General features: G+C 35.9%; 1 long non-coding RNA gene across 1 annotated transcript; it reads right to left on the bottom strand.

The window, feature by feature from the left end:
• Window positions 1-3,121: 3,121 nt before the first annotated feature.
• LOC110853362 lies at window positions 3,122-3,773 on the bottom strand. Its single transcript, XR_002548196.2, has 3 exons — window positions 3,619-3,773; window positions 3,424-3,544; window positions 3,122-3,359 (listed from the first exon to the last, which is right to left on the bottom strand). It is a non-coding gene; the product is annotated as an uncharacterized LOC110853362 (long non-coding RNA).
• Window positions 3,774-20,883: the final 17,110 nt, after the last annotated feature.

Below are 20,883 nucleotides of genomic sequence, written 5' to 3' on the forward strand. Positions count from 1 at the left end.
TTGCTCTATCATATCCAATAGCAGACTCAACTTTTTTGAAATTTTCAATATTTTCGAAGATTTTCTGACCAAGGGTATGTATTGAAAAAATTCGAAATTTCAAAAAAGTTGAGTTTGCTATTGGATATGATAGAGCAACTATCTGGGATCACAAAAATGTAAATTTCTTGAAAATCTGACCAAAACTCGATTTTTGGCGAGGATTTTAGTGCGGCAACTCTGGGGGTTTGGGCGCCTTTGAGGGGGTGTGGCGGGCGTAAATGGGCTCATGGAGTCTAACCCTCCTTCACTTTTTCTAGACTCATGTAGTACTACAACATATCCAAAGGAGATCGAAATCGGGGCCCGACAAGTAGTGACCTTCTACTCCTTAATTTACTTAATTTGTTGATTTTCCATCTGTATTTTGTTATGAAATTTCATTTAGTGTGGGTCCCTAAAATATAGTATAAATATTCATGCAAATACATACATGCATATGTAAATACATGCATAAATTGACCTTGTGCGACTAACGATATACATATGTAACTATTTCAGCATAGTGTAAACTATCGGCCTGACCCTTTTCATGTCATTGAATGCAATAATTAATTATTTGGCAGGTGCTGTAATGCACTCCTAAATATATGGATAAGATCTTTTACGACCGGGTATTTAATAGTATTTATGTGTATGATCATCTAATCTGAAGCGTCCACATTAACTATATAAACAGTATCAAAAAGATAAGTGCGTTCCCGTGAAAACCTGACATACTTGAGTGCACATGACTTTTTATTCATATAAACCCATAAAAATACCCTTGTTTTCACATCTTTTGTGGAAAAAAGTTTTTATAACAAAAGTTTAGGATTGATTAAAAGTTTATGTTCGATAAATTACACATCCAAAACTTATCAGTAGTTTTTGTGCAAGTCGAACTTTACAGCTTTCAGTAACTGAAAACTAATAAAAATTGTCGTTTAAAAAATAATTCCTCTCCAAAAAATTGAGTTAATTTTAGGGTGTGACGTACCCGAGTGCAATACCAATCTCTGGAATGTTGCCAGAAATCCTGCTCCCCTTTTTAAAACGAACTTTGTCCCTTGCCGATCGATTTTGCTGGTTGTCGTTCACTTTTGACAACGAAAAGCAGCTCGTGACCTGCAGAAGGGGGCGTGGGGCATTGTTGGACCGGTTTAGTTCCTTTGCTTATCTGATTTACGTCGTACTGCTAACGTACGGAATTTTGTGGCACAATGACACTTCGAACCTTCTAACGAAGCTGAATTCTGCATTATTCGCCCTACCCCACGTCGCCAATCTAGTCATTACTTTGTATTGGGAGGCTGATAAAGGAATCCCTAAGTTGCTGAATGTCATTATCAAGCGCACCATTGACGCTGATGGGAGTGAAGGTAATATTTCAAACTTCCGCCCAACCAATTAGCACCTCTTTGTTAAAAAATAAAAATAATTCCACCATAAGCTTTTATATTGGTAATAGGTCAGCCTAAACGCGTGGTGCTAAAAATAGCTCGCCTCCTCTTTCTTGCCGTAAAAATTGGATATTTCGAATTTCCCATTGCGATCGCTTGCCTTGTTTTCTTTAACCCATGCCAACAGCCATTCCTGGGTTCAATTCTGCTCTCGTCGATTTCCTGTCAGGATCCATGTGCAATTGTTCGCCTAATCTTGGCGATCTTGGAATTCACCGTTTTACACTATGTAGCCCTGCTTGAGGGTGTCTTTACAGGGTGTCTGCTCTTCGGGGGAATGATCCACCTGTGACTCGAAACGTGTCAAACTTACGCGAAAATATAGAGAGCTTCATGTTTTTGAGAAATTGTTCAACGCCTGCGTACAGAGTCGCATTTCCCCCGTGATCGTGTCTACTTTTCCCATCTTTGAAATACTGGGAGGATTTGCGTGCATCCGCCTTCGCAAGGATATGAACTTCTTGGCATTTGATTTCATCGGGATGGAAACCCTGATCGTCATATAGTGTTCAATCTGATCTTCTTTTCCGGAGCGGGCAAGATTTATACGGGGAGCGTGAAATGGCTGCGAGATTGCAAGGCGAGAGAAACTATGCGCATAAATAGAAAGAGATTAGGTCCTCTCAAAGCTCTAAAAAAGATCAGATTTTTCTGCTCATCGCTCATTCTGATCTTTTCTGCTCGGCTGTGCGCATGCGATTTCGCTCAAAATCAGATTTTCTTGCTCAAGAAAAAAATCGAGTTTTGGGTTGATTTTTTCTCTCATAATCCTGCTCATTCTGCTCCACATCAGCACATCAGCTGTTTGTTTACTTAAATTTTCCATTTAAAAATTAAGCAAAGTTTTCTACAACATATTCTTTATCATTATGGGTCCCAAGACCAAGGTTAAGAGTACCAGTGTCGAAAAAGTTGCAAATTAATTTGTCGTATAAAACGTAGCGTTGCAGAGGTAGACGGCAGAAAAACTTTTCGCTGGACACCACAGATAAAAATTGAAATGGCACATTATGTCGTCGACAATTACACCGCGTTTAAGGTAAATGATGGTTTGTTATCAACATGTAATTTTGTATAACCATATCCTTATCGCAAAAAATGTTTGAGCAGGTGACCAAACGCACGGAATTTCTTCGTCGTCTACAAGATGCTTTGGCCCTTAACTGCGAAGAAAGTCAAATAAAAAATGATTTCTTAAAACGTACACAGAGACTAAAGAGAAGTTAACGGGTTTTGGGATTGACCCGTTCAAGGTTTGAGCAGAAAAATCTGATTTTTTATTTTTCTGCTCATTGCTCATTTCGCTCATTTTTTGAGTCTTGAGAGCTCCTAGCATCCCTAACACCACTGAAAGTAAGGTTTGGTCAGAATTTTGTGGATGGGCTCACTCCACTAATTTTGCAGGAGTTTTGCACCTCTCAAATTGTCAATTTGCTGTTGATTTAAAGTTATGAAATGTTTGTCGAAGCAATCTGTATTTGGTGAGGGGTGCCGTTCTTTTCGACATTAAGGGTCTATAAAGTCCATATGATGAAAATACTTGCAAATTACAATGATTTTGGTTATTTTTTAAGTATGTAGGTAAATATGTGAGTCTGCATGCAAAGAAGGAAATAAACTCTACATTATTGTGTTTATCGTAATCTGCAAACTTGTGACGGTCAAAGCTAGAATTTAATAAGTATGTAATCTGCTTTTAAGTTTAAAGATTAATATTTCCAATCATAATTCCGTTAATGCATATGTATTTAGACACTAATTATTCCAGGATGAGCGCTCATACGTCAAAATTGTATCGAAAACTTAGTTGAAGCACCAGCACTGTCCATTTCTGAACTCGCATCGGCTGTACCGGTCATCACAGTGAAGATTTTGGCACTGTTGTAAGAACAAAAAATAATTCAGAAATATATTTCCATGAAATTTCCAGACTTTTCCTTACCGGGTGTTGACATTGCCACAAGACGACATTGTCCCCAAAGGCCGACGCGGACGAAGCGGGACGACCCTCATCGGAAACAGCGACCCCAACAACGGCGAAAAACGCGAAGAGAGCGACAATCCTGCAATAAGGAGGAACAATTTAGTAATTATTTTCATAGTTTGTGGGGAAAATTTAAATATTTCAGAAACTTACATTTTCAAGGGAGACATCTTTCTAAAGTTTTCGCTGGTTAAGAAGTGCTAGAAGTTCTGGATATGTGTATATATGTTTTGAATATCATTCATTGAAATGATGTTGCTCTTTATACCCATCGATCCTGCAGATAATTGCTCATTATTTCAATTTAATTTTCAATTTGTTTCTGCGTGATACACATTAACTTGCGGTTGATCTTCTCGGAATGTTTACACGAAGCAATAACTTATCTAATTCATTCGGGGTACTATGTATGTTTGTACATAAATAAGTGCGAATAATACGTTGAAAGCAATGTTTTTTCAGTTAATGGCTTTATGCATATCTCCTGCAAGCAATTTTTCTGTCAAGAGCTTAATTAATTAACCACATGCACGTTTAAATATTTATGTATGTACATACATGCATACGTAAATACGTATGTACTGTATCCATATTCACATGGGAAATATCTACCAGTTCTAAGATCCATCATAATGATCAACTGTAATAACTCGATTGAGATAAATAATAATTTACTTATGGCCCAGATGGAAGGGTACTTTTAAATACAAATAAAAACAATTCGGTGGAAATGGACCACGCTGATTAAGTGACAGTGGAAAAATTTATCAATTGTGATAAAAAGTTCTTGACTACATGTGCATATGATTTACATATATGTACATACAACATATGTACATGTATTCAAAAGTAAGAAGGTATGCATGTATTTATACTGGAAGCGGACGTTAGTCGAGTAAAAACTTTACATGATTTGTAATACTTTTCAAAAATATTCACCAATTGCTTACTGCAACTTGACCGTATATAAGTAAATTGGATTAATAATGGTTGATGGTTGGATGCTAAAAAAATTCTAGATTCTTGACAATTAAAAAAAGTATTTAGGAAAGGGTACGTTTTTAATCCAATGCAATATTTTCGATCCCCATTCTCTATATTTACTAAAATAGAACCTTTATGTTGAACAAATTTGCCAGGTACATACATATTTGGTTGCATCATGACCAAGTAAAAAATTTATACTTGGTCATGGTATAACTGGCCTAAACAAAGAATATATGTAACTACATGGCACATACTAAATGACGGCTTAAACGTTTGCTGAATTTACGTATGTGCTTAAATATATGTACATATATGCTTACATACATGGTACATATATAAATATACGTTTAGGCTTGCCGTACGTATGTACATATGTACATGGCAAGCGTTTATACAAATTGAGAAATACATAAATGGTGTATGTATCTGACGATGTACTTATTACATATTTATAGCATGTATTATTTTCCAGTTCACTATAGTGAACATTCCAAAGATATGTATATCAATGTTTGTAATAATGACGTTTGTTTCTAATGCTACCAAAAATTATTCCACCTAAATGAAGGACAAAAAATTAGGAACAATTTTGCTGACGTACATCTAATGTTTTTTTGGACCAGGAGTCTGCTAAACTTCGAGTTTGAAATTTTACTCGGAGATTAGTTTCTTCTAAATTTTCTAAGTTTCTTTAAAATTCGATTCAAATCGATTCGAACATAATCCCGAGCTTTCTTCAAAGTTTTCATGAAATGTGGAAGTTATTTAAAAAATTGTTATGTTTGAGATCGTCTCCACTAGCAAAAAAAATTTCGAACCAACCATTTTCAAACTTTTACTTTCTAACATTTGGCCGCGTTTGCCGACTTGGGATTTTATTCGGCGTGGCACCCATTTCTTGGAGTAATAACCACCTGACAACCAAAGTTAGTTGGTCCCATTGCCTCGAATTTAAATGTTTCTGCACATTTGGAGTGTTTATTCTGTATGCAATTTTCTTAATACGACAATTAGTGACATGCACAAACTTGTGCCCTATGCAAGATATCATCATTGTCACTATCTTCCTGAGTTTCATTACATATGTGTTGCTGTTAATGACTTTGGCCGTCTTACAACCGAAGGAGACCTCTTTCACAGTCAATAAATTGCGCAACTATTTGAGAAGTTACTATGGTAAGTACTGCTAATTATGTAGTTATGAATTTGATAATATGAAGAAGCCTCGAAAAAGTTTTTAGAAGTGAAACAAGTTCCATAATAAATTTAATCTTTTATTACAAGAAAACACCTTTAACCGAATTTTGGATGTATTTGTATTTAGTCATAAGTTGAGATCGGTTTCGCAATTAGAGATCCCGTACTATATAGTGATGGAGAACTTTGACCTAAAAATGGTAAAAAAATGATTCTAGAAATCTCAAATTTTGCTCAGGCGACCTTTTGTGAGAATTAATCGATAATTTGTGTGTACAATGTAATATTTGTTATGTATTTCTTTCGTGGTGGGTACAAGACTATGGTTCATCTATTAAAAATGCGTTATTTTTTTCAACAAAATTATTTGGTACATGTTGTATCTAATTCTTATGAATTTTAAGTTTGAGCGGTTCTTGAAATGCTTCACATATTTTCAAAACTAATAACGTGTTGAAAACTTTGAACCGTTGACACGCACCAGTCTCGTTGATAGGAAAATCAATAAAATATGTTGAATATATTTATTAAAAAATGACGCATTTTTATTAGACGAACCATAAGAACAATGTTTCCACGGAAATTAATAATTTTATCCGGTGCTTTGTAAATATGTGTTTGTGATTTGCGGATGATGCCACCCGATCAATCGCACCCCATCAATCCCACCCCGGCTAACGCACCCCGCCATTGCCACCCCTAGGATGATGCCACCCCTGAGCATTCGCACCCGAGCAATCGCACCTCTGTAGATGCCACCCCTTATCAATCGCACCCCTAGGAGTATCCCACCCCGGATTTTGTGAGATTTTGACAAGTTTTCTGGCACAAATAAATGAGTGTAAATATGCGATATGTTGCTGAATTTATTAGGGTTATAAAACAATGCTAGGATTATCTCATGAGTGAGATTTTGAGTTACCGTCATCGTTTTTAAATAATGGACACAATCCTAAGAAATGAAGGATTTACACATTAATCCTATTACTAGTAAAAATAAAGCTGAACTGATTAATTCGTAGACCTAATTGTTTATATTTTGACGATATTTGAATTTTTACTGAGATTTATTTTCGTTGATATTGACTTATGTGTTTCAATTTTTACGGAGATTTAATTTTTTATAGATTTTTTGTCGAAATATGAATTTAATTTATTAAGCCTGATGATATTTCAATAAATTACACGCCTTAGGGAAGCATTAAGAAAGTAATATGTACATACATACGTACACGTTTGCTTTATTTTGACTAGTAGCAGGATTAATGCGTAAATCCTTCATTAGGATTGTGTCCATTATGGGGCATACCGGTACAAAATCGGCACTGGCAATGTGCTAGTAGGGCGGTAACTCAAAATCTCACTCATGAGATAATCCTAGCATTGTTTTGTAACCCCAATAAATTCAGCAACATATCGCATATTTACACTCATTTATTTATGCCCGAAAATTTGCCAAAATCTCACAAAATCGGGGGTGGGATACTCCTAGGGGTGCGATTGATAAGGGGTGGCATCTACAGGGTGCGATTGCTCGGGTGCGAATGATCGGGGGTGGCATCATCCTAGGGGTGGCAATGGTGGAGTGCGTTAGCCGGGGTGCGATTGATCGGGTGGCATCATCCGCACACCTGTGTTTGTATTTAATAAAATGAAAGCACCTGGAAATTAAGGTTTAAGAAGTGAAAATACATATGTCTAAAGCAAATTTATTGTTCTGAAACAGGTAACTGGCCCATGCCGACAAAAAATGTGGGATCCTTATTAGACAAACTCCTTCTAGTTCTTGGATTCTCGTCGGTTATCATCCCCTTAACACTTTCCATGTACGCGGCTTCAAACCCAGATTCCCCGATGAATATGTTATCCTGCGTTCCGCATCGCTGGAGGTATCACATTGTTATCTAGGCTCTCACAGGCGCTTTGTATTGGACGATAGCCACCCAATCATGGATATTGTTCAGTTTACATCTTCAAATTGCATTAACAGTGATGTTGTTTACGACACAGATAATGTGCAAAGATCTGCACGCTGGGGGAGCAAATAATCGACCCTGGTCTGACCTTGGAAATCTGACGCATGAGTATAGAAGTTTTGAAATTATGCATTTCATTGTTATGAATTATTATGGAAAGTTGGTATTACCTTTCCACATGTTAATTTATGTACTGATAATATTTCCATCCGCGCTCATAATACAACATTGGACAGAAATTAGTGGCCAAACAATTTTGATTATTTCCTACATCATAGTTGGGTTTGGTGCCTTTTGGGGATCACTGCTGTATTTTGGCGGCTACTTCTTTGCTGAAAACCTGAAAACGTTGAGATCCTGGAAAACGTTGGATTTGAGCGAGGAAGATAAAAAGTATATGAAAAAGTTTGTGAGATCTTGTAGACCTTTGCAAAATGTTAAAATGTTAAAATGACAGTTTTACATCGCCAGGACTCAGATTTCTCTGCTTTTCAGCCTCAGATGGCGACTTTTTGCCATAATTTCGTAGCAAGTTGTCTCATCCCCACAGAGAACGGACTCTGCTAGGGGCTGTACACAGTGACATTGCCATTCCGTATGGCTGGGCTCACCCTGTCACGAGACAGCACCTACCCCGTACTAACACCGAGCCGAGTAGGATTAGCAATAGCTTCCCGGCCAGAGGAATCGAACGTGTGACTGCGTGGTGACAATCCTACCCTCGTACCTCTGAGCCATAGGGCCTTGCTTATAGGGGACCAATCTCACTTTAAGTTTAATACGGTGACCATCTTATTTTTCATTAGGGGTATTTCGAGGGGGATTGTTAGGGTTTTATTAACCTCGAGTTAGGGATTTAAAGTTCCTATTTGCACCGGTAATGTGCTTGCCATGTGATTATGCAAAGATAAATATTATGTCTTATAAAGCAAACGTGTCAGCTATCCATAAATTTAAGCAGACGATTCTCTGGTGGTAAGCTATCTAATTAAATACGGTATATATTTATATATGTCTGATGATAGTATTGTGGGCAGTTTTAGATAAGCTGTAATAAAAATGTCTGTACAAGATTCTGTTGATTTTCAGAAAAGAAGAAATTTAAATGTGCGAGATTTTGCAGATTTTCACAATTCGCAAAAAAGGTGCAAATATTTGCATCACTTTTTCGTGATCAGCATGAAATTACGCGAACAAGTATTTAGTTTATCAATATTCTATAAAGTTCATTTCATAATTGCAAAGGCAGGCTGTTGGCAGTGTTGGCTAAAGTATTTTAAAGGCATTGAGGAAATGGTACAGAATGGCAAGTTCTGGAGCAACTCTCGCCAAATATTACGAGAAAACGTGATTATGGACCGCATTTCTATGACAAAGTTTAAGTAGCGTTAAATTACTTATCTATCAATTAATCCTAATTAAGACTTCGGAAATGCACGCATGCATGTATGTACCTATATGCATTTGTATTTACACAGCGGATATTATGTAGCCTGATAAAACCTTTTGCATAATTTTACAATAATTTTCAAAAATCTTCATCAATTGCTTACCTTCGGATTTCTAAATTAGATGGATGGGCGGTAAGAAATATATATTAATCGTACGTGCTTAACAATTTTAATAAAACCTTTAAATACAAGTAGGATCGTATGTACTTTGGTTTTTAATCCAACATTACATATTTTGGAGGATCACCATTCTCTATAATTACTAAAATAGAACAATCAGAACAAATTTGCTGGATACATATTTAGTTACATCGTAACCAAGTAATTTCTACTTTATAGAAGTGACCAACTTAAATTAAGCATATTCATATCCACTTGATGACGTCTTATTTGCCAGCTTACATTTACATATGTACATATGTAAATGCATATGTGTATACTTTTGCATGTAAATACATAAAAGCAATTACATACCCATATGGCAAGCGTCCATATATGTATGTAAATTGAGCAATATCAACTACAAATATTTAAATGGTGTAGCTGAGGCAAATGTATTATTTTCCAATGCACTATGCATGCTTGGAATAACTGACCTTTGTTTTAATGATACCCAACTTAAATTGCATATTTCTCGATAATTTGAACCTAGTTTACTTTTTCGAATATGTAAAAACTCAAAACTAACAAATACATAGATACTGCAGACACTCTGTTGCAAGAGTTGCCGTAAATTTCTGGTTTTAAATCTTAGTTTGTATTAGAAAACTTCTCTCTTACTAACTCCTTGCATATATAATATTGACATTGTCGATTCAAATATAATCTCGAGCTTTACATATTTACAGCTGGAATGTGGAAGTTTATTAGAAAATTGTCATACTTGAATTCTTTTCAACCTACAGGAAAAATGTCGACCGGGCCATTTTCAGATTTTTACATCCAAATATTTGGTCACATTTGTCGCCTTGGGATTTTATTCGGTGTGGCGCCCCTTTCTTGGAGTACTGACCATCTGACAACTAAAGTTAGTTGGTCGCGTTGGCTTGCATTCCGATGTACCTGCTCATCTGGAGTATTTATTTTGTATGGAATTTTCTTAACACGACAAGTACTTATATGCACAAACTTGTGCCCTATGCAAGATATCATCATTGTCCTTATCTTTCTGAGTTTTGTGGCATATGTGTTATTGTTAATGACGTTGGCCGTCTTACAACCCAACGAGATGTCATTCGCGGTCAATCAATTGCTCAACTATCTGAGAAATTACTATAGTAGGTATTCTAATTACGAGGGTATTCATTATTTCTTCGTATCCTTTACATTCTTCGTATCGTTAAATAACTATTAGTATTACGAGGTTTTGTAAGCTTTGTAAAATTTCGTCATCGAAAATCAAGTTGCTACGGTTACAATCTTTACGAAGCTTGACCCCTTGTTTTTTCTTCGTTAATTAGATATTTTACGATATCTAAGGATACGAAGGAATAATGAATGCCCTCAATGTAATTACATATGCAATTGTGAATTTGATACGAAAATAGTTATGCATAAAATAAATTCTCCGTTTTTTTTAAACGAATGTCAGGTAAATGGCCCATGCCGACAAAAAACCAGGGGTCCTTACTAGACAAACTTCTTCTAGTTTTGCGACTCCCGTTGGTTATCGTCCCCTTGACAGTTTCCATGTACGCAGTTTCGCACCCAGATTCGCCGATGAATATCTTGTCCTGTGTTCCGTATCGATGGAGGTATCACATTGTTAGCCAGGCTTTTACGGGTGCCTGGTATTGGACGATATCCACCCAATCTTGGATATTGTTCAGTTTACATCTTCAAATCGGGCTAACGGTGATGTTGTTTACGACACAGATAATGTGCAAAGATCTGCTCGCTGGAGGAACAAATAATAGACCCAGGTCTGACCTTGGAAATCTGACGCATGAGTATAGAAGCTTTGAAATCATGCATTTGATAGAAATGGATTATTATGGAAAATGGGTATTGCCATCTCACATGGTAGTGTATGTACTGATAATATTTCCGTCCGCGCTTATAATACAGCATGGGTCGCATATTAGTGGCCAAACAGTTTTGATGATTTCGTACTACATCTTTGGGTTTGGTATGTTTTGGGGGACAGTGTTGCATTTTGGGGGCTACTATTTTGCTGAAAATTTGAAAACGTTGAGATCCTGGAAAACACTGGATTTAAGCAAGGAAGATAAAAAGTATATGCAAAAGTTTGTAAGATCTTGTAGACCTTTGCAAATAGGGGACCAATCTCGCTTTAAGTTTAATAAGGTGACCATCTTATTTTTTCTTAGGGGCATTTCGAGGGGGGTTGTTAGAGTTTTGCTAACGTCAAAGTAGCGATGGGAAGTTTTTATTTGGGTATAAAGGCTTAATAATTTTAATAAAGCATTTAAATACAAATTAAGAACTTGTATTTTGGTGTTTATTCCAACAATTGTTGTTTTATTTAAATACATTTTTCGCATTTTATATAGTTTCGAGATCGAGGGTCGCATTTCGCTACAATTACTGAAATGGAATGATTAGAACGAATTGATTAACATCAGAATGCATTAATTTGTTTGGCATTTTATTACATCATGACCAAAGTAATTTCTATCTTTTAGGAGTAATTACCTTAAATTAGGCATATTTATGTGTCTCTATACTTAATGGGGACTTACATATTTGCAAAGTTTACATCTATGAATATACATATTATATGCATACATACATACATATGTACGAGGAGATACATGAATATATGCAAGCTACTATGTCAATTGAGTAATATTAACTACGAGTACTTATATCATAAATGCGGTATCCGAGTCAAATTCTCATACATATGTTTTGAATAAGCGACCTTTGTTTTAATGATACCCAACTTAAATTGCATTTTTTCTCGACCATTTCCCGCTATTCTAATATGTAAAAACTAAATATCAGTAAAAAGATATTGCGTCATATTCTGTTCCAAGAGTTCTCTTAAACTTCTAGTTCAAAATTTTAGTCTGTATTCTAAATTTTGTTTTTACAAGTTCTTTGCTTATATAAAAATAGTCAATACAATCTCGAGCATTATATATTCCCAGTTGGAATGTGGAAGTTAGTTAGAAAATCGTTATTCTTGAGATCGTCTCTACCAAAAAGAACAATTTCAACCCAGCCATTCTCAGACCTTTACTTTGAAATATTTCGACATGTTTGCCGCCTTGGGAATTTATTCGGCGTGGCGCCCCTTTCTTGGAGTAATGAACATCTGAAAACTAAAGTTATTTGGTCGCGTTGGCTTGCATTCAAATGTTCTTGCACATTCGGAGTGTTTATTTTGTATGCAATTTTCTTAATACAACAAATAGTGGCATGTCAAAGCTTCTGTACAATGAAAGATGTCATAATTGTCATAATCTTTCTGAGTTTTATGATATTCGTATTATTGTTAATGACTTTAACGATCTTGCAATCCGACGAGACATCTTTCCTGGTCAATAAATTGGTCAACTATCTGAGAAATTACTATGGTAAGTGCTAAGGAAGTAGATTACGCCTGCTTATGAATCCTTATTGTGGTATTGTAACTTATGAATTTTCTTTAATAATTTATGAATAAGTTTTGTGAATTTGATAAAATGAAAAAATGAGCACCCATGAGAAATTTCACGTCAGCCTTCGTATATAAGTACACAACCACGTATGTAAGGTAACACAAATCAGCTTATTAACCAAACACATGCCGGTTATGTTTTTGCAAATTTGTTTTTGAGAATTTCGTCCATAAATTTATTTAGTGGTTTCAGACTTGCAAAGGCTATCGTGAAATGCCTTCATATTTCTATAATATATTTCTTCTCTTTATTCTGAAACGACTGACAGGTAAATGGCCCTTGTCGACAAAAAACCTGGGGTCCTTACTAGACAAAATCCTTCTAGTTCCGTGCTTCTTGTCGGCTATTGTCCCCGTGACATATTCCATGTACGAAGTTTCGCACCCAGATTCGCCGATGAATATCTTATCCTGTGTTCCGTATCGCTGGAGGTATCACATTGTTAGCCAGGCTTTTACGGGTGCCTGGTATTGGACGATATCCACCCAATCATGGATATTATTCAGTTTACACCTACAAATCTCATTAACAGTGATGTTGTTTACGACGCAGATAATGTGGAAAGATCTTCGCGCTGGGGGAGCAAATAATCGACCCCGGTCTGACCTTGGAAATCTGACGCATGAGTATAGAAGTTTTGAAATCATGCATTTCATACTAATGGATCATTATGGAAAGTTAATTCTACCTTTCCACATGTTAATTTATGTACTGATAATCTTTCCATCTGCGCTTATAATACAGCATGGGTCGCATATTAGTGGCCAAACAATTTTAATTATTTCCTACTATATCTTTGGGTTTGGTATCTTTTGGGGAATACTGCTACACTTTGGGGGCTACTACTTTGCTCAAACCTTGAAAACGTTGAGATCATGGAAAAGTCTTGATTTGAACGAGGATGACAAAAGGTATGTGCAAAAGTTTGTGAGATCTTGCAGACCTTTGCAAATAGGGGACCAGTCTCACTTTAAGTTTAATAAGGTGACCATCTTATTTTTTATTAGGGGTATTTCGAGGGGGGTCGTTAGGGTTTTGCTGACATCAAAATAAGCGTGAAAAGTTCTTATTTGCACTGGTAATGTGCTTGCTGTGTGCTTTTGTAAAGATAAATATCATGTTTTATAAAGCAAACTTGTCAGCTAACTGTACATTTAAGCCGACGGTGGTCTGATGGTAGGTTATCCAACTATGTGTATGTATGTATGAATACGGTATGTATTTATACATGTGTGATGAAACTACTGTGAGCAGTTTTAAACAAGCTGTAATAAAAACGTCCGCACAAGATTTTGTTGATTTTCAAAAAATAGGAAATCCAATTGTCCGAGATTTTGCAGATTTTAACAATTTGGAAAACAATTCAGATGTTTGCATCACTTTTTTTTAGATCAGGATGAAATTACGCGAACAAGTACGTACACTCTAAATAAAGTTGAGTAAAACTAGTTGAGTAAAATGAAGTTGGTCAAATTGTGTACAAAATTGGACAAAGTTTAAACTTCATGAGAGTAAAATTTACACAACAAAGTTGAATAAAGCAGGTTTTAGCCAACCTTGAGCAAAATTTGACTTTTTTGTTGATTAAGTATAAAACTAATCAATGTTGGGTGAAAAATGCCAAAGAGTTGAGAATTTATCAACTCTTTGGCATTTTTATTTTCATGCATTTGTATTTATATACACAGCGGATATTAGTATGATAAAACCTTTCGTGTAATTTTATAAGACTTTACAATAATCTTCATCAACTGTTTACCTTCGGATTACGTAAATTGGATGGCTGGATGGTAAGAAATATTAATCTGAAATGTTTAACAATTTTAATAAAGTATACAAATAGGATGTACTTTGGTTTTTAGTCCAACCATTTTTTTTAATACATATTTTTCTTATTTTATATACTTTCGAGGATCACCATTATTCTCTATAATTACTAAAATAGAATCATTAGAACAAATTTTCTAGGTATTTACATATTTAGTTGCATCATGGCCAAATAATTTCTACTTGGTAGAGGTACAGCAAATCTTATATGAACCCGATCACTTGGAAATTTATCCTCAAAATGGTCAAAAATGATTTTTAAAATCTCAAATTTTTGGTGGTTATTATAAACATTACTGATATTAGGTATCCGTGAAGAAAGGAGACCTTAATCAATTACTCACTTCGTATTTAGTCTTTTTCATCGCGCCCGCCATTAATTCTTTTCCGGAAGACTTTGCAACTTCATTGTTAATTTTCTCCCTCCGTAACAAAAATTTTCTTTAAGTATCGACTGTTTCACAAGGCTGGGAATATGTCTTCTCACATATAGCCCAAATTTGTTTAATTGAGCGAAGATAATGGATGTATGTGGGATTTTAATTTTCCAGCATCAAAATGATTTTTTTCTCGATTTTTTCCTTGATAGTTATTGCATTGTGGATTAGCCCAAGTTCGGTCCAAAAAATTTGCATTTTGTATTTTATGATACACCTTGATGAAAGGAATCAGACGGTCTATCACACATTTCCGAAAACAAACCTGTGCGTCCTCATAGCCCATATGGATTGCATGTCAAATTGACCCAGTCACATTGACCCACGACACATTGACCCGCTCATATTGACCCAGCGACAGATTGACCCAATACCATATTGACCCAGCGACAGATTGACCCGGCACCATATTGACCCAGCGACAGATTGACCCAGCACCATATTGACCCAACGACAAATTGACCCAGCACCATATTGACCCACGTCATATTGACCCCATGCTATACCTGGACATAATGTATTTTTCATACAAAAAAACTTAATTTTATTTCATATTTCATTTCTGGTCAAATATTCCAATCAAAAATTGAATTGTTCTAATAATTATTGGTCGTCTTTTTCTTATGTGAGGCTAATTTAAAGTATTGATGAAAGACACAACCCTCCGATACAATTTCAAAAACATAAAATATATTCTGTAATTTCTTTAATACGTTATAATTTATAACTTATAAACGACAAGAAACCGGGTGCCGTCGTCAAAAATCGAGCAAAGAGACATAAAAGAGAAAAAGGCATCAAAAAGCCAAAACGGCACGCAAAAAGATAATAGGGCATTGAAAAAGGCATGAAGCAATAGCAAAAAGGCTGCCTTCCTTGCACACACTGCTTGGACGACTACACTGTGCTACACAGTGCATCTTCAAAATCTGAACAAAATAAAATTTTTGTCAACCGTTTGATGATATTTTCTTAATATTTGCCCCCATTGAGTGGGTGTGGTGGGCGCAAATGTGGTCATACCATCAAAACACTTAGGGGCTTATGTTCATTGCATGTGCACTCTCTCTTCTTAAATTAAGAATCTTAATACAAATACCTATTACAATAGGTATTATTACCGTACTAGTATACTAGTACCGTTGGTTAAATGATTTCGTTACTAATAGATTAAGGAATTTTACAAAAGGAGGACTAATAATTATTAGAACAATTCAATTTTTGATTGGAATATTTGACCAGAAATGAAATATGAAATAAAGTTAAGTTTTTTTGTATGAAAAATACAGTATGTCCAGGTATAGCATGGGGTCAATATGACGTGGGTCAATATTGTGCCGGGTCAATCTGTCGCTGGGTCAATATGGTGCTGGGTCAATCTGTCGCTGGGTCAATATGGTGCCGGGTCAATCTGTCGCTGGGTCAATATGGTATCGGGTCAATCTGTCGTTGGGTCAATATGAGCGGGTCAATGTGTCGTGGGTCAATGTGACTGGGTCAATTTGACGCCTCACCGCCCATATGAACTGTGGGGTCCGAAACATGCCCAAATTGACCGAACGCCAGCCAAACCTGAGATTTTTTGAGAAATTTCGAAAAATATTTTAATTTCTGTTCGGTTTTCAGTTGAGAGATATATTTCCCATGAAAAAATTCCCTTCCCGAAGTTTCTGTCACGTTTTTAAGGACGTAGGACTCGTCGTCAGTGACCAATTATTTTGGTGACATTTTGTTGCACGGCTTGGTAGGTCTTGCGTTTACCATTTTTTCTTGACGTTCCGTATGTTTTGCTGGAGATTTCTTTGAATACGCTTTGACCCGCAATTTATGGGCTTTAATATGATACAAATAGTTTGTATTAATCTTTGACTTCATGGCGGCATCAGGCACGGACGTGGATGAATAATTTTTAAAAAATGATTCAATCGTTATTAACTTTCGAAGGGCCTATATGGTGGTTTTTTCTCATGGCGCGTATTTTAGGTTGACATTTTCGGATTCTGCATACTTTTTTATGTATGTCTCAATTTTTTCACGCCCACCCCCTTCTCCGTTGAAATGCAGTCAAGTCTACTTCGAGTCGTTGTCACTCAAATTTTTGGACTTGCAAAAACCCGTTTCCCGATTTCCTCAATTTGAAGTGGTGTAGGAAATTTATTTTCCAATGAAAACTTATGAAATTTTTGGGAGACGTGGTCAGATATGCTTAGCATATTTTGCAAGAATTTCAGATTTCTAACCTTACTTTTGAGGACTCTGCTATTAAACGCCCTAGTGATCGGGTTCATATAAGATTTGCTCTAACCAACTTAAGCGTATTTATATCTACTTAATGACGACTTGTTTTCCAAGCTTGTATATGTATGTACATTTATGTACATTTATGTACATACATACATATGCATAATATGTATGTCTGCATATTATGCATAAGTTCATAATTTTCCATGCATATACTTTTACTTATGTACATATCTCGAAGCAAATACATACCCAAATAACAAGCGTTTACGTATGTAAATTGAGCAATATTAGCTACGAACACTTAAATGGTGTAGCTGAGGCAAATGTATTATTTTCCTATGCACTATGCATGTTTGTAATAACTGACCTTTGTTTTAATGATACCCAACTTAAATTGCATTTTTCTCGTTAATTTGATCCTAGTTTACTATTCCAATATGTAAAAACTCAAAACTAACAATTAGATACTGCAGACACTCTGTTCCAAGAGTAGTCCTAAATTTCTGGTTTTAACTTTTATTTTTGTATTCGAAAACTGATCCTTTACTACCTTCTTGCATATTTACAATGTCGAGTCAAACATAATCTCGAGCTTTACATATTTGGGTCAATTTTATACCATCCAACGAAAATTTAGTTTATTCCAACCAAAATTAATAATTTGGCCAATAGTGCAATGGGCAACGAGTTTAATTTTTGTGTCCAACGAAAATGTAAAAGCATCCGACCAAATTTTACATATTTACAGCTGGAATGTGGAACATAATTAGAAAATTGTCATACTTGAGGTCTTTTCAACCTACAAGAAAAATTTCGACCGAGCCATTTTCAGATTTTTACATCCAAATATTTGGTCACGTTTGTCGCCTTGGGGTTTTATTCGGTGTGGCACCCCTTACTTGGAGTAAGGACCGCCTGAAAACCAGAGTTAGTTGGTCGCGTTGGCTTGCATTCAAATGTTCTTGCACAATGGGAACGTTTATTTTTCACGCAATTTTCTTAATACGGCAAGCAGTGACGTGTACTAGGTCGTGTGCAATGAAAGATGTCATAATTGCCATAATCTTCCTGAGTTTTATGATATTCGTATTATTGGTAATGACTTTGACGATCTTGCAATCCGATGAGACCTCTTTCCTGGTCAACAAATTGCTCAGCTATCTGAGAAATTACTATGGTAAGTACGAAGAAGGACGTGAATTACGCCTTGGACTCCTTATATGGTATTTCTGTGTGAATTGTCACCAGTTTTATGAATTTAATAGATAAAATGAAAATGCAAACTCCAAAATTTTTAACCAGTGAAAATCCTTATGTAGCTCTGAAACGAATTTATTCTGAAACGACTAACAGGTAAATGGCCCATGCCGACAAAAAATGTGGGATCCTTACTAGACAAACTCCTTCTAGTTCCGTGCTTCTTGTCGGTTATCGCTCCCCTGATGTATTCCATGTACGCAGTTTCGCACCCCGATTCGCCAAGGAATATCTTATCTTGTGTTCCGTATCGCTGGAAGTATCACATTTTTAGCCAGGCTCTCACTTGTTTTTTCTATTGGACGATAACCACCCAATCATACATATTGTTCTGCTTACACCTTCAAGTCATTTTAACGGCAGCGTTATTTACGATGCAGATAATGTGGAAAGATCTGCGCGCTGGTGGAGTAATTAATCGACCCTGGTCTAATCTCGGAAATCTGACGCATGAGTATAGAAGTTTTGAAATCGTGCATTTCATGCAGATGGAATACTATGGAAAGTTGATAGTGCCGATGCACATGTTGATTTATGTAATGATAATATTTCCATCCGCCCTTATAATACAGCATTGGTCGCGTATTAGTGGCCATACAATTTTGATTATTTCCTACTACATCGTAGCTTTTGGTATCTTTTGGGGAACAATGCTATATTTTGGGGGCTACTACTTTGCCGAAAACTTAAAAACGTTGAGATCGTGGAAAACATTGGATTTAAGCAAAGAAGATAAAATGTATATGCAGAAGTTTGTGAGATCTTGTAGACGTTTGCAAATAGGGGACCAGTCTCACTTTAAGTTAATAAGGTGACTATCTTATTTTTCTGAGGTGAGGAAAGTAACCAAGGGCTACCCTCACGACAGAAAAGCGCATGGTTACGGCGAAGCCATGGTATGCTTTCAAGACAGGGTCCTAAAACTTCTGTCAACGCTACAGCTCGAACGGTTGAATTTAGTGAAAAATTGTTGAAACAAAAAAATCAGACAATTACGAAATCTAGTGTCTTTTCATCTTTCTCGTTACGAAAGTCTAATATTGAAAGAAGTTTAGGACCTTTGAAACTTTAAAATGAACCCCAAATTCAATTTTGCCATGCAATGATCATGCCAGTAGCTGATTTTAGTGTCCGGGCACTGATCACGCATCATTTGAGATACGTTCGAGAAAAATCGGTTGAAAAATGAGAAACTTTTGATGGTGGTATCTGCAGCCACTTACGCTGCTTAAAAGACTATTCATAACTGCACCTAGTTGGTTGCTATTGGTGACCAACGAAAAAATTCCAACCCAAAAACCAGAAAATAAAACTACATTTAAAAAACAGCATTCTTCGGTGAGGGTGCGACTAAAAACTTTAAAACAAGAGCATTGAGGTAATTTTAAAATTTAATATTTACCAACGTTTGCCTCACCGTGGGCCCAAATTGATTTTGTATTTAAACTAGCGTATAAGCCCTCTTCCGCCGGGCGATAAGTTCCACACGTTGAATACCAGTCCGCACCGGAAGTAATTAAATTAAGATTAACCTTTTCCACTTTCACTTCCGTTTCGGAAAATTACTTTCACTTCCGTTGCAGACAAACATTTCCAGCTTATAATATAGATAATGCTCACGGTGAGGTAAAAGTTGGTAAATAGTAAATTTCAAAATTACCTCAATGCTCTTGTTTTAAAGTTTTTAGTCGCACCCTCACCGACGAATGCTGTTTTTTAAATGTAGTTTTATTTATTAGGGGTGTTTCGAGGGGGATAGTTAGAGTTTTGTTAATGACTAAGTGAGGATGGAAAATGCTAATTTGCGGCGGTAATTGTGTTTGCTGTGTGATTATGTAAGGATAAATAACATACATAGTTTGTAAAGCAAATATGTCTTTGCCTTTAAGCCGATGGCATGGTAATAAAATATGGATGTGTGTATGCATGTATTGCGAAACTATAATTAAATATACATAAGTATTTTTGAGATCCTCATTTTTCGTTGACATTGTTTCTGGTTTTCGTGTACATATGTACAAATACAATTCAAATCTAGATAACTTGAAATAAAACCATGTAAGGTTTTATTTCAAACCTCTGGCTTTGAGTTAAGGTCTCCAACGCCTCAGCATGGACGATTTAAGTCTAATTTGGGTATAATGTATATAGAATTTGTTGTAACTCTGTCCCACTTTTTGAGTTTCAGGAGCAGGATTTACATAATTTCACTTAAAAGTTTTACGAGGTTGTCAGGATTTATAGTAGTTTACCTTATGGCAATAATAATTAGAAATAATTAAATTTAATGAAAACCAAAACCACTTACATACATCCGAAAGGAGGATGTTTTTACCGAATTTCCTGCATACTGGAACCGTGTAATTTTGAAATTTTGATTCCGTATGTTCAACAAATTGAACAACACGTATAAACG

The sequence above is a fragment of the Folsomia candida genome, unplaced genomic scaffold, assembly GCF_002217175.1.
Source record: "Folsomia candida strain VU population unplaced genomic scaffold, ASM221717v1 Fcan01_Sc001, whole genome shotgun sequence".
In the NCBI taxonomy this organism is placed as follows: domain Eukaryota; kingdom Metazoa; phylum Arthropoda; class Collembola; order Entomobryomorpha; family Isotomidae; genus Folsomia; species Folsomia candida.